This window comes from Lagenorhynchus albirostris, chromosome 5 (assembly GCF_949774975.1).
Source record: "Lagenorhynchus albirostris chromosome 5, mLagAlb1.1, whole genome shotgun sequence".
NCBI lineage: Eukaryota > Metazoa > Chordata > Mammalia > Artiodactyla > Delphinidae > Lagenorhynchus > Lagenorhynchus albirostris.
Window position 1 is genome coordinate 99,555,832 of NC_083099.1, and position 15,740 is coordinate 99,571,571.

General features: G+C 41.4%; 1 non-coding gene across 1 annotated transcript; it reads left to right on the forward strand.

Annotated features, from left to right (window-relative positions):
• The first annotated feature begins 2,336 nt into the window (after positions 1-2,336).
• Positions 2,337-2,468, forward strand: LOC132521409 (small nucleolar RNA SNORA68). Its single transcript, XR_009540859.1, has one exon. It is a non-coding gene; the product is annotated as a small nucleolar RNA SNORA68 (small nucleolar RNA).
• The last annotated feature ends 13,272 nt before the right edge of the window (positions 2,469-15,740 follow it).

A 15,740-nucleotide genomic window follows, 5' to 3' on the forward strand; every position in this document is an offset into this window, starting at 1 on the left:
AACTGAGTAGTTTTTCTCCTACGAATCTTCAGGAAATTACCATGTTGTTGTCTGTCTAAACTATTGATCTGCACAAACCATGTCCAGTGGAAAAAAGACCTCTGGGTTAAACTTGTAAAGACCTGTAATGGATATTTGATAATGCCAAGGATGATGATGACTAATGGCTGATAGGGCTGAAGGTCTCCACCACAATGCAGGACTTTAATTAAAAGCTGGCTTTGATTCTCTGTAGACAGGTATGCAGCTTTGCCACATTGAACAAATTCTGGGCCAGAGATTTCAAAGTTCCAAAGTTTGCATCTCTTTCTATTGAAATCCTTCTCTAGATCTAAATTAAACCACCTTCTTGCCCCTCACACATTGCAATTTATCATGTTTTTCTTGACTCATTGATCCAACTCTGAAGAAACCATTAAGAAAATCCTTTCCAAACTCTTCTCTATCATGCATTTGAACAATAACCTTTGATTTTATTTCTGTGCATCCCCCTGTTGATTTTACACTCTACTCAAATAATTACTAACTCTCTGGGACTCATATTTGTCCTCTATAAAATGGAAGAAATTGTTTAATCATGACTTTGCTCCAAATCAGACTTTGCTCCTCTAAGTCCCAGGTGTTCAAAGAATTAATTCACACAATAGGGTGTTGGAGGTGTGACAAACACAGAAAGAGGCATTGCCCAGATAGAAATAGAAGTAGCTCTGCTTTCTGTTCACATATTAATGTTCAATTAATTGAACATATTAATTGAACTTGACAGGATTTCATTTGAAGGGATCTGATACTAAAACAAATTTGAAAACTATTGGATTAAGTTCTTTCTAGCTCTAAGCAGTCTAAGATAATAACCTGTGATTCTGCAATCTGAACAACAGAGGGAAGAGCTGTTTTATCTATTTACATTTTGCATGTTTTCAGAGACTTAGAAACAGATATGTTTCTAAGGAATTTAGTGACTAGGTATGTGGATGATATATAAGGCTTGTGCTTATATATATATATATATATATATATATATATATATAAGGCTGAGTGCACAAGTAGGAACTGATCCTGTCAGAGAGGGCTCCAGGGATGGATTCTTTTCTCATAAAATCATTTATAGCCCCTCCTCAGGAACTAGAGAAAAGACTCATGTAGCTATATTCCCTAGCCCTGTTGACTCTGCTGATTTGACGGTAGCAGAACAGTGTTGGTGAATTTTAGGTAAAGCCAATAAGGAGAGTGGGACTTCAGCCTTCCCCTCCTCCTACACTCCTCCCACCCCACTGGCAGCTCCTCCCATTCTGGCTGGGGAAGTGATAGAGCAGAACTGAAGTTTATTGTAAACCTTTTGGGTCAGACACTTCAAAGCTGCCATGGCTACTGGAAATCTACCCCAACCTCTATAGTATCACGAGTCAGGATGCAGAATGTACCCCTTTTACAGCCTCTGGTGTTGTGAGGCAGTTGGTGACTGCCTCAAAACCTAGGGAGGGGCTTCCCTGGCAACTCAGTGGTTGAGAATCTGCCTGCCAATGCAGGGGACATGGGTTCGAGCCCTGGTCTGGGAAGATCCCACATGCCTCAGAGCAACTGGGCCCGTGAGCCACAACTACTGAGCCCGCACGTGCGATGAAGAGTGGCCCCTGCTTGCCACAACTAGAGAAAGCCCTTGCACAGAAATGAAGACCCAACACAGCCATAAATAAATAAAAAAAAAAAAAAAAAAAAAAAACCTAGGAAGGATGCCTGCCAGGTACTGTATACTCTATAGTGTGTATAAATCATAGGGTAGGGTTGGGGCAGAGTGCTTCATTACAAACTCCACTCTATTTTGAACTAAGAAGAAAGCATTCATAAGCTTCAAATTATTAATACTGGAATCACTAATGTAAATAATTGTAATGCTTTCTGGAGACCATTCCGTAGGATGGAAAAGTAGCAGCTCTGCATCTACCTGAGCTCCCCTATCTACCTGCCTCAGCATCACCACTCACTCTCCATCCCCCACCCCACTTGCAGAGTGATCTATCTCAAATATCAGCCTGATTATGCCATCTTCTGCCTCAATGTCTTAGATGAATTTCCACTGACTTCTGAATAAAATACAAACTCTCTGGAAAAACATACGAAGACCAGCTTCATCCTGCTCCGTTCTCCACCCTGTACCTTTGGTTCCTGCCGGTCCGTTTTCACTCTAGCAGAGGTTAAAGCCTGAAGTCTCAGCCCAGCTGGGTTGAATGTTGAAAATATCTTCTTTTTTCTTTTAAAAAGAGTCCTGTGTTTCTCAAGCATGGTTCTCAAGTCTCTTTGAAACAAAATCAATGAGCATCTTTATTAAACACTTCTAAGGCCCTAGCCCCAAGAACTGCTGTTTCATATAGCAACAATTTAAACAGAGGTGCTACCAGCAAGTGGATCTCGTTGCCTTTGGGGGCTGCGGTCATGCCTCTCAAAGTGAATTTGGAGGGTCTACATCCCTGGTAGCCAGTGCCTGCTGGGACCAGATGCTGTGACCACCGGGTCCCCAAGTGCCCACCTCCCCCCCACGTGATGGGAGGTTTGGGGGGGATGTACAATTCACTCTATCCCCTACTGAGCTCTGCAGACCACGACGTGGGCGCCTGGCCCCGCGCCTGGGCCCACTCGATCCAGATCATGAAGGTGGAGGAGATCACAGCCAGCAGGTGTCCCCCACCATCAGTCAAGCAATTCCATGATTCCAAGATCAACTTCCGGCTGCCCCACCAGGTCCTGCATTGTCAGCACAAGCCATGCTTCACCACCAAGAGGCCCAACACCTTCTTTCATGTGCAGGCCCTCCCGGTCCCCAGGTCTGCCCAAATAAAACTCTTCATTTAAACCAAAACAACCAACCAAATGAAACAAAACAAACCAAAAACAAAACCAAAAAAAACTTCTAATAATAGAGTGAATATTTATTGCCAGACATTAGGCTGTATGTTCTAGGTTAACTCTTTTAATCATTACAACAACCCTAAGAGGTAGGTGCTGTTTCTAACTTCATCTGATGGATGAGGAAACCGAGGCACAGAGAGGTTAAATAATTGTCCAAGTTCGTCAGTGGCAAAGCCAGGTTTCAAACGCTGGCGGTCAGGCTTCATGAGCCATCCTCTTAACCATGCTCCCTTATAGCCTCTTACTAAAATGCAGATTCACAGCCTCCTTCACAACCTAAGGGTATACATTTCAAATAAGATTCCCAAGGTGATTCTTCTATACACTTGTTTGAAAGCCATTATGGCAAATGTTGCTCCAATAAAAAATAGTAGAAGGTGAGTGCCCTCTAGTGTATATACATGAGTATTACACGTTTGTTGGTGTTGATGAATCAGATCTTTTATCAGTTCCTTACAAAAGAGCCACATTTCATGATGTACAAATTTTTTTTTTAATTTATTAAATTTTTTTTTGGCTGTGTTGGGTCTTCGTTTCTGTGCGAGGGCTTTCTCTAGTTGCGGCGAGCGGGGGCCACTCTTCATCGCAGTGTGCGGGCCTCTCACTGTCGTGGCCTCTCTTGTTGCGGAGCACAAGCTCCAGACGCGCAGGCTCAGTAGTTGTGGCTCACGGGCCTAGTTGCTCCGCGGCACGTGGGATCTTCCCAGACTAGGGCTCGAACCCGTTTCCCCTGCATTGCCAGGCAGATCCTCAACCACTGCGCCACCAGGGAAGCCCCTGTGATGTACAAATTTAAAGAACTGTATCAGGGTAAATTATTTCCATGTCAGTGACTTAACTGATTGACACTACATTAAATTTATTTTGTCACAAAATTTATGTAAATATTGCCAGTAACTGTCTCTTATTAGACCTCAGCAGTTCCTGGGAATTCGATTTAATTATTGGAAGCCTCCATACCAGCACGTCTGGTTACTAGGAATAGAGGCTCATAGCCTTAGCGCACAGTAACCGATAAATGTGGAACATCAAATCCACGTTGTGGAATGGCAGATTTTACTCATCCTATCTGTGGTGGCTTCACTATGTCATTAATTGTCTTCAGTAGGTTCTGCTCAATTTATTCTCTCAGAAGGGGATTATACTTACAGCCTTCTGTTTTTTTTCTTATCCTCTTTCAGTTAGGGTTGGAAGGGAGGAGAATCAATTAACTATTTAGTGTGATATATATAAATCCCCTGTATTACTATGTTAGGCTATAGCTTATTCTCAAACAGGAAACCATCCATGGATTTTTTTTAGGTTAGAGTTAAATGTCTGAAACAAAAAGACCCCAAAATGTAGTGGCTAAAACAAGATTGAAGTTTATTCTCTTCGATATAACTGTCCAGAGGTAGTAGCCCTGATATCTACTCTCAACACAGATTCCATTTTGGGTTCAAAATAACTGCTCCACTTCCTGCTCTTACATCTGTATCCCAGCCAATGGAGAAAAGACCAGGGAAGAACACAGCCCTTCCTTTTAAGGACAAACCCAGAAGTGGCATACAACAGTTTTGCTCACATCCCATAGACCAGAATTTGGCCATAAGCTTCAAGAGAGGGTGGGAATGTAGTCTTCAGTGAGGCAGCTACATGCCCCACTAAAACCTGGAGTACCATAATTAAAGGAAGAAGAGGAGAATGGATTTTCAGTGGAGAAATAGTTGTCTTTGCCACAAACCACTTTCTATATTTGAACATTTTTATGTGATTCTATAAGCAGCCAGTTATTCACAGAAAATAGGCAAGAAAAACAAGTATCAGGTATTTCAAGAATGACAGTTAATGAAATGGTAGAATTTTTACAGAGATGCTGCTGATTCAGCTGAGAACCTGTTTTCTTTGCTTTATTGCCCTTCATGGCAGAGATTTATTAATTATGGACCTAGACAATCAATTCAAAAGTAAATACAGGCAGTCCTTGAATTGCATGACCTCAATATGCACAAATTTCAGTTAGTTACCATGGTTTAGTTAAATATCACCAGCTCCCCAACAACATAGTTCAAATTCAGTTACCACACACACACACACACACACACGGTAGATAGAGATAAAGATGGATATATAAAGTGCAGGCCGCATAGCCCAGGGAGATCAGCTCGGTGCATCGTGACCACCTAGAGGGGTGGGATAGGCAGGGTGGGAGGGAGACGCAAGAGGGAGGAGATATGGGGATATATGTATATGTATAGCTGATTCACTTTGTTATACAGCAGAAACTAACACACCACTGTAAAGCAATTATACTCCAATAAAGATGTTAAAAAAAATAAAGCACAAACTTTGTGCTAGCTCTTCAGTCCACAAATCACTACATAAATAACAGGTGCACATGCTATTCACTGACCAATCACATTACTTTTTTTGAAAGACTGTTTGTAGCAACCTAAATGTCCATCGACAGAGGAATGGATAAAGAAGATGTGTTACATATATACAATGGAATATTACTCAGCTGTAAAAAAAGAATGAAATAATGCCATTTGCAGCAACATGGATGGACCTAGGGGTTATCATACTAAGTGAATTAAGTCAGACAGAGAAAGACAAATACCAATTATATCACTTATATGTGGAATTTAAAGAAAATGATATAAATGAACTTACTTAAAAATGGAAACAGACTCACAGCCTTTGAAAACAAACTTATGGTTACCAAAGGGGAAAAATGTGGCAGTGGGGAGGATAAATTAGGAGGTTGGAATTAACATATACACACTACATACCGAGAGCAAAGTGGGTAACTATGTTGCTTCTTTGTCTAACAGTAATAAATTCATGTGACATTTTACAAAAATGAAACTGAAAGAGGTAATTGGACAATAGACACGAAAGTGTAGTAAAGCAACAAAAAGTGAAATTCTAATTGAATATAAACAGAATTAGAAAAAGCTGACCACGGAAATGTCATCACCACCACTGAGACAGATATTTAGCCAGAGGAACTGTGTTAGCATTCTCCAGAGAAACAGAACCAATAGGATATGTTTATATATAATAGTGAGAGACTTATTTTAAGGAATTGGCTCCCATGACTATGGAGGTTGGCAAGTCCAAAATCCGCATAGTGAACCAGTACACTGGAGACCGAGGTGAAAGCTGATATTGCAGTTCAAAATTTGACCAAATATCTGGACACGATGGCCCAATCAAGTTGACACATAAAATTAAGCATCACAGGAACTTGGTGAAGGTTTACTTATTGACATAACTGAAGAAAGTGGTTATGACAAGCCAGCTAAACATGTCCCAGAGGAAGTCATGCTGGTAAACAAATAAACAAACAAAAAACCTTCACATTAAAGGAACTCTTGGAATACTTCACAACACTGAAAGCACACTGAAGGCACAAAGGATAAAATATTGGAAGCTAATCCAAACTTAGAAAGGAGCCTGACAATTCACCAAGGCATAGAAAAAATGCTCGTTCCATATCATAAAGATATACAACAAAAAAGGCAAGCACTGTTGAAACTATTCTTGATAAGTGCAAACAAATAAAACACTTTACTTCTGAATGCTTCTAATGCTTTAAATTGCATTGTACTAAATAACTACTAGTTTTGATAGTTTTTCATTTATAACTTACAGTAACTAAATCTTTAATGTTTTGACAAAACATTTTTAAAGATCACAAAACAATCAGTTTTTTCACATTGATCATTCGGATTGATTTTTCTGGCTTCTGTGTGCGTGGTCTTTTTTATGATCCCAAAGTACCATGCAGAATGGGGACTGCCTGTGTGGTATTTCATTTAAAGAGGTTACCTGGTGGCTCAAATGGAATCTCTTTCTAGGAGGGTGGGAGAAGGGTATTAGCTCCTTTGCATACTCTGAAGTTCCTAATAAGGTGCAGGTATTTAGAAAATATTGGTTTCATTGTTTTAGTGGACAGTGACTCTGGGTCAGATGAAGACAGTGCAGTAATGTTAAGACAGCATTAGATACAAGGTCTACACTTGGTCTCTGTCTAAACCTAAACTTCAGTTTCCTGATTCATCATGTGAGAGTAATAAGAGTGGTTACATCTGGGCTTCCCTGGTGGCGCCGTAGTTGAGAGTCCGCCTGCCGATGCAGGGGACACAGGTTCGTGCCCCGGTCTGGGAGGATCCCACATGCCGCGGCGGAGCGGCTAGGCCCGTGAGCCATGGCCGCTGAGCCTGCATGTCCGGAGCCTGTGCTCCGCAATGGGAGAGGCCACAACAGTGAGAGGCCTGTGTACCGCAAAAAAAAAAAAAAATTATGGGGTTGTTTTGAACATAGCACATAGCAAGTGATAAATAAGTGTCTATAGGAAGAATGAATGACCAGGATTCAGTTTGACCAAGAATAGTTACCCCACAAAGTTCTCATAACCCTTCGGTTACAGTTGAGGTTAGGACATTAAGGCTGCCTGGGAACTGGTTAGAATGAGGGTGAGGGTAGGACCAACTATTTGGAGCGAGAAAGCCTGGTCCCTCGAAGGCACATATATCAGGACCAAAAGTGTTTAATCCTTTCGCCCAATCCTCATTCCCATTCCCCTTGACCTTTGTGTTCTCTGAATGGAGGCTGAATAGTTCAATTTGGGAAAAAGAGCAAAGGAATTAAAACTTGGGTCTGATCACGGGGTCTCCTAGCAGTGCACGTTCTTGCATTTTTAGTTCTCTCTGTTGCCTCACTCCTCTCAGCAAAAAACAAACAAACAAAAAACAAAACCATGCTCAAGTCTTCCAACTCAGACAAAAGATGGATCTTATAACTGCCCACCCTGAGCTACTATTGTTCTATATATTCTTTTAAATTACCTGCCACCTCTTCTGGATCTCTGAAGCTTTTGTCTCAAAGGCATCCAAGTGACTTCATAATTTCTAGTTATCTGGTACTCAGCACTTAAGTTCTCTGATCAGAAAGTACAGCTTTCTGTCCACTGGCCACACTCTCCTCCTTGATGCCCCCCACCCCATGCCTCTGGGACATAGCACCAAAGGTCCCAAGACTTCTTGTTTCTTTTGTCATTAAATGTGTCTTGTGCTCTGTCTTCGGACTTTGAACCCTTTATCCTTTTGTTCTAAAAGTTCTTCTGTGAACTTTTCATCATTCCAGCTGTGGGTATCTCACAAATCTACCCTTTCAGTCCTTACCCCTTTCTGGGCCCACATTTTGATTTACACAGCCCACCAGCATCTTAAATTCAATGTGTCTGCAATAAGAGAGAGTATTTTAAATGTGCTTCCCCTCCCTCTGCATTCATTCAACACCATCACTTCTAGAAGCAAGTTCTGGTCCTAGCTAAACAGTTAGACATCGGAGAAAATGTCACTCTAGTTAGATACAGAGAACAAAGGAAACCAATTCTCGACTCCTAAGCTTAGTAAGTTGTTGATATGGGTTTAAGTTAAAAGGTTTTAAATGTGTATTTTCCAGGAGAGTATTCTAGTCCACCAAATGAGATGAATTCTCCATGACATGAATGGGAGCAGCTTTGCATCTCTTCTGCAAATACCATTGGTTGCTAGTGTCACGAAATCATCATGGAGGCAGGTACCCAGGAGCAATGTTAAATGTCATTCTTATTTCGGTCTGCTGAGGATTACTCAACAGCAGCCCAATGCCCATTGTTCCTTGATTGCCTAACAGAAGGGACACCTGCATATATCCCAACACTTTGTCCCTAACATTTTCCCAAATGATTCCCCACACACACCTTTCAGTTGACCCATGATATTCTTAAGCCTCCTAGAATGGATGTTGAGAGCATTGTATAGTGAAGGGGTAGGTGGCCAGGAAGCTGCTGTGTCCAGGCAAATGGACTTCTGGAGAGCTTTGGCTAAATTGGTGGAAACAACTCTTTTAACAACTGTCTGGATCAAAGTGATTACCTCCTGTCCCCCCTATACTTGCTAGTTCTTCTTTCTGAATTTCATATTTTTGTTAATCTTAGATCCACAAGCTCAATACTGGGATAATCTTCAAAAATTTCTCTCTAAATCGGGCATTTATGCTATTGTTTGCTTACCATATTTCCCTTTTTCTAGAAATGACATCCCACACTCACCACTCATTCTCTCCAACACTAATTACAGGGGGAGGTCCCCTGTGTTCTAACATGATCCTATCTCCTACCCCAGCCGTTGTGGATTTGTTCCAGGGTGGGCATCTGAACGAACAAGGAAGAATTAGAGTATTAGAAAGACTTAAGCTGCAAGTAAAAGAAAACCTGACAACCAGTACCTTAATTTATTTTTTCTCATATAATAACAGCTCCAAAGGTAGGCAGCCCAGGGCTAGTGCATCTGCTCAAGGATGTAACCAGGACCCAGGCTCCTTCAATCTTACTGCTGTGCAAACTTTTTCATGAGACTTTCTTAATCTTGGTCGCAAAATGGTGCTGTAACTCCAGATATCACATACATATTACTATAGGAAAGAATTACAGAGGGGCTAAAGGCAGAACATAAAAGACATAAGGGGCAGGCACCATGGCTTTCTCTATTTAATAAAATTTTTCTGGAATATTTGGGTGGTATCTACACCTCTATGAAAAACTAATTTTAAAATTACTTTAGTTACATAAATCACAGCAAGATCTTTTTTTGACCCACTCCTAGAGTAATGAAAATAAAAACAAAAATAAACAAATGGAACCAAATTAAACTTAAAAGCTTTTGCACAGCAAAGGAAACCATAAACAAGATGAAAAGACAACCCTCAGAATGGGAGAAAATATTTGCAATTGAAGCAACTGACAAGAGATTAATCTCCAAAATATACAAACAGCTCATGCAGCTCAACATCAAAAGAAAACAAAGACAAAGTCAGAAAGAGAAAAACAAATATCGTATATTAACGCATCTATGTGGAACCTAGAAAAATGGTACAGATGAACTAGTTTGCAGGGCAGAAGTTGAGACACAGATGTAGAGAACAAACGTATGGACACCAAGGGGGAAAACTGCGGTGGTGTGGGGATGGTGGTGTGCTGAATTGGGCGATTGGGATTGAAATGTATACACTGATGTGTATAAAATTGATGACTAATAAGAACCTGCAGTATAAAAAAACAAACAAACAAAACAACTAATACTAAACTTTCTTTGAGTTATTTGTATGGAAATATGTTAATGTAAATGTTTCAGACATTACATGAAATTTCTAAAAATCTTATATGTTCTGGTATAATGTTATAAGTCATAATTCTAGTTATTACTTTAAAATGTATATCTCAGAAATAACTAAATTTCCTTGTCAATTGCATTATTATGAACTTTCATCAAATCTTTAACCGTAGTCATTTTTAAGTCTTTTGTCATTTACAGACAGTTCTGGGTGTACTCTGATGCTTTCACAAAAATGTTCCTATAAAAAGGTTTCACCTTCAAGGAATTCATGGAAAAGACTCTGACAAGTACAGGTTTCTGGTAACTGACTATGCTGCTGAACTGAATGAATAAGCATTTTCAGAACTCTAATGGAAAACTGATGAATTCATAAAAGTGCTAACAAAAGATCAAGATAAAAAAATTAATTACATGGGACTCAGTGAACTGATGAGGATGATTATAATTTTTGTGACTTTCTGTTTGAATAAAACAAACAAACAAACAACCTAACCAAAAAATGGGCAGAACACCTAATAGACATTTCTCCAAAGAAGACACACAGATGGCCAACAAACACATGAAAAGATGCTCAACATCACTAATTATTAGAGAAAAGCAAATCAAAGCTACAATGAGGTATCACCTCATACTGGTCGGAATGACCATCATCAAAAAAATCTACAAACAATAAATGCTGGAGAGGGTGTGAAGAAAAGAGGACCCTCTTACACTGTTGGTGGGAATGTAAATTGATACTGCCACTATGGAGAACAGTATGGAAGGTCCTTAAAAAACTAAAAATAGAACTACCATATGACCCAGCAATCCCACTCCTGGGCATATATCCGGAGAAAACCATAATTCCAAAAGACACATGCACCCCAATGTTCATTGCAGCACTATTTACAATAGCCAGGACATGGAAGCAACTTCAGTGTCCATCAACAGAGGAATGGATAAAGAAGATGTGGTACATATATACAATGGAATATTACTCAGCCATAAGAAGGAACAAAATTGTGCCATTTGCAGAGACGTGGATGGACCTAGAGACTGTCATACAGGGTGAAATAAGTCAGAAAGAGAAAAATAAATATCATATATTAATACATATATGTAGAATCTAGAAAAATGGTACAGATGAACCTACTTGCAAAGCAGAAATAGAGACACAGACGTAGATAACCAATGTATGGACACCAAGGGGGGACGGGGCGTGGGGTGGGATGAACTGGGAGATTGGGATTGACATATATACGCTACTATGTTTAAAATAGATAACTAGGGACTTCCCTGGTGGCACAGTGGTTAAGAATCCGCTTGCCAGTGCAGGGGACACGGGTTCGAGCCCTGGTCCTGGAAGATCCCACATGCCGTGGAACGGCTAAGCCCATGCGCCACAACCACTGAGCTCACACACCACAACTACTGAAGCCCGCGCACCTAGAGCCTGTGCTCCGCAACAAGAGAAGCCACGGCAAGGGGAAGCCCGCGCACCACAATGAAGAGTAGCCCCTGCTCGCCACAACTAGAGAATTCCTGTGTGCAGCAACGAAGACCCAGCACAGCCAAAAATAATATAAATAAATAAATTTATATTAAAAAAAATAGATAACTAACAAGAACCTAATGTATAGCACAGGGAACTCTACTCAGTGTTCTGTGGTGACTTAAATGGGAAGGAAATCCAAAAAGGAGGGGATTATATATATATATATATAGTTATATATGTGTATAACTGATTCACTTTGCTGTACAGCAGAAACTAACACAACACTGTAAAGCAACTATGCTCCTATAAAAAAAATTACTTCAGTTAAAGAAAAAACAAATTAGCAACACCAAATTGAATTAGATATTTAGCCTACATTAGCTTTAAAAAACAATTATTTTAATGATTTGTGTAAATATTTGCGTCCAAAATCCTAAAAGTTTAAAATTCTAGGACAAAAATTGAGTAAAAATCTCAAAAATTCCACTTCTTTGCTAATCTTACTACTATCACCCCATGACCACCCTCATTAGAATTTCGGATAAATTGGCAGAAGTTTGCCAAGGTAAACATATCTGTTTGGCAACACAGTTCATAATTATCCTGAGTTTCTGTATCTAGCAGAAAATAACAGAGCTGAGTCACTTGAATAATATTGGGTTGGCCAAAAAGTTAGTTCAGGTTTTTTGTACCATCTTATGAAAAACCCGAACGAACCTTTTGGCCAACCCAATACATTTCTTAAGTTTGGCTCTCAAAATTTGGGAATTGGTGAAAGCAGTACAATTTAGTTAAGGTACTCAGAATTATGACTGTGTGTGTGTTTTTAGAAGGCAGAAAATCTGCCAGAGGGATGTCAGAGTTTTTCTAATTCTCTCCAGAAAAAGGCAGACTCATATACCATCAGCAGGCCTAAAGTCAGTTATGTTCAACAGGGCTTTGGGGCAGAGAGGAGGGGTAAAGTTCATAAGGATTCTGGGAAGCATGTGGAGTTTGAAAAATGATACTAATATACCTATACCTCATGAGTTTGTATAAGTCTAGTCAGAATCATTTTGGCTCGTAGGGTCACACAGAACACACAGCAGTGCAGGAAACTGGGTTCAAAAAGGATGAGAATATCTACCTTACACCTTATGTCTTACAACTCACTCTAAATGTATGATTTGTCCCTGTCAGCTTTCTGATGCTTGAAATTGCTTGACAAGGGGATGCCTTTTACTCCACCCCAACAAATAACACTTACATACAAGTATCCTCCTTGGAGACAATTTGAACGCCTAGGAAGTGTGGTTTAAACTCACACTAATCAGGCTGTTAAGGTCTTTCTTAAGTGTACCATAATAAGGTGAAGGTAGGGAAGGCGCTGGAAACCAGAGGAGGAAATGAGAGAGGCCCTGCACATAGAAAGGCTAAGGGTGGGGAGGGGTGGAAACCTGGAAACTAGCACACAATTGGGCTCAAGTCCAGCCTATCTGACCAGGCAAATGTTCAAAACAGCCTGTGCCTGCTTATCTTTTACTAACTTTATGGGTATTCTCAGAATTAGAGCAATAATGAAGGGGGTTCTTAAAGGAAAATGGGCGAGAGAGGTTCCTTTTCATTAATGAGGTTCACTTATCACCACCAGGCTCAGTCAAACCCCATCACAGGGCTTCCCTGGTGGCGCAGTGGTTGAGAGTCCGCCTGTCGATACAGGGGACACGGGTTCGTGCCCCAGTCTGGGAAGATCCCACATGCCGCGGAGCGGCTAGGCCTGTGAGCCATGGTCGCTGAGCCTACGCGTCCGGAGCCTGTGCTCCACAACGGGAGAGGCCACAACAGTGAGAGGCCCACGTACCGCAAAAAAACAAAAACAAACAAAAAAACCCATCACAGGCATCTAGAAAAGGCAAACAAAGCCTTCCCTGAGTGATAGTTCTTCTTCTGTTGTTTAAAAATTTAAGGTATAATTGACATATAATATTAAATTAGTTTTAGGTGTACAACGTAATGATTTTATATATGTATCTATTGCAAAATGATCATTGCAATTAACTAGTTAACATCCATCACCACACATAGTTACAAATTTTTTTTCTTGTGATAAGAATTTTTAAGATCTACTCTTTTAGCAACTTTCAAATATACAGTATAGTATTGTTAACTATAGTCATCATGCTGTATCTTACATCCCCAGGACTTACTTATTTTATGACTGAAAGTTTGTACCTTTTAACCCCCTTCATCCATTTTGCCCCCTCTCCCTCTCCCCTCACATCTCACTGTCTCACAACACTCTTTCTTCTTGATTCCTTCGGAGCGTCTGGCAGTGTCTCCTGCTCAGTCTGCCCTCTGTTCATTCATTCTATAAACATTCAGAGCCAGCCACACGCTAGGCATTGTGGTAGGTGCTGGGGACACAAAGACCCTGCTCTCACGAAGCTCACAGTCTGGTGGGGTAGACGGATGTGTTGTCTGTAGGACAAGTGTTAGGTAGGGGTGAGCACAGGAGCCTAGAGGAGGAGAAGATGCTATCCAAGTCAGCCTGGGAGGGTCAGGGATGGCATCAGTGGGAGGTGAAGCCAGATCCCAGTTCTGAAAGGCACAAAAGAGTTGCCCAGGTAGAGAGAGGTGAGGCAGGAATGGGATTCGGAGTGACAAAGTGATTGTGAGCAGGTGCGTAGGCCCAGGACCCAGGATGCCGCAAGGATATCCCTGATAGGGCTGAGGCCCCAAACTGCCCTGTGGATCTTTCTTCTCTGAACACAGACACCGTCTGTCCTTCACTTCCTCCCTTACACCTCGAGGTGTTCTTTTCAATGGTCTAGACCAGTCAAGGAGGGTTAATACCCAGCTAATGTTTCTTAATCCCTCGCCCACAGAGCTCCCAGACCCTCCCTCACCCTGTTGAGGGCTAAACCTCCTTAAGGTTCTTCAGCTCTGGTGTCTCCCCTGCCAAAAGACCTGCCAGGCTTCCAGGCTGGGTTTGGTCCCCTCTTGGTGCTCACTCAGTCCCCATGTTCCCTGCAGTGGGCTGCATTATACACTGATAGTTCTTATCTTTTCTTTCCTTTGCCAACTCAGCCTCCCGGCAAGTTACACTACAGCTAAAAGCTTCCCCCAACGTAGTTCATTCACTTCTTAATCCAGGCCTTTAACATTAGAGAATCTGCTAGAGAGTCAAGCATGCCCACCCAGCTAACAATATGCTCTGTGTAAGAGCTGCTGGATGCTGTTGTGGATGAGAAAATACACTGCCTTGAAAAACTGGTTTGACCCGCAGACATGGAATTTCCATCACTGCATCTAGCCACCAAGAAAAAACGTAGAAACCACCACCAGTGGCTTACATAATTATCTACTACTAGAAATTAAAATCATCCTGGAGGCTTAAGGGACGAATTAGCCCATGACAGTCCTTCTTACACTCTTATGTCCAGACAACATGGAACTGTGGCATGGTTACAGGAACAAAAAAAAATCTACCAAACCTATGTTAGCTTCTTTCCTCATTTCTCTTAACGTGTGTGTGTGTGTGTGTGTGTGTGTGCGCGCGCATGTGCGCGCTGGGGGTGAGAAGAGGAAGGAGTGTGAATGTCTGTCCTGCCTAGCTTACCGGAGTTGCTGCAAGTACTAAACGTGAGAAATACTTGGCAGCACTCTACAACTGTAGGATCCGTATGTTTAAATCTCTTCTTCCTTGAGCAGCCAGACACACCAGTTCCTAAGTTTTATGCCGGTTTAGTAATAAAACACTTTGCTTTTCCTAGTTCCAAAATAATTAAGTGGGCACTGTAGAAGCAAGGCCTGGGAAGATTTTTATGATAGAACTGTGATATGGAATTGATCCCAGGAAGTCTTTTCCTAGGATTTTCTTAGGAGTCCTTTAACTAGCTTTTCCGACTCCTTTTAAAAACTAGCCCATAGGTAAGGAGTTTCCCAGGCTCCGCCCCCACCAATCCTACAAGCTCTAGAAGCTCTAGAGGACTAGAACCGGGGACGAAGGGGCCTTCTATACATACAGGAGGCAGGGTTTGCAAGGCTGTTTAGAAATATAAGTCGGGGCAAGGGTCTCTGGCCACATTTCTCCCCGGTTAGCCCTCAGCGCGTCCAGCCCTACTTTGTCTTCTCCCTGTGATTGGGTGAACCGCAGATCAGAGGTTGTGCGTGACAAGACGGCCTCTTTTATCTCCGCCTTCGCTTCCACTGCCCTCTCCTACCCAGCACCCCAG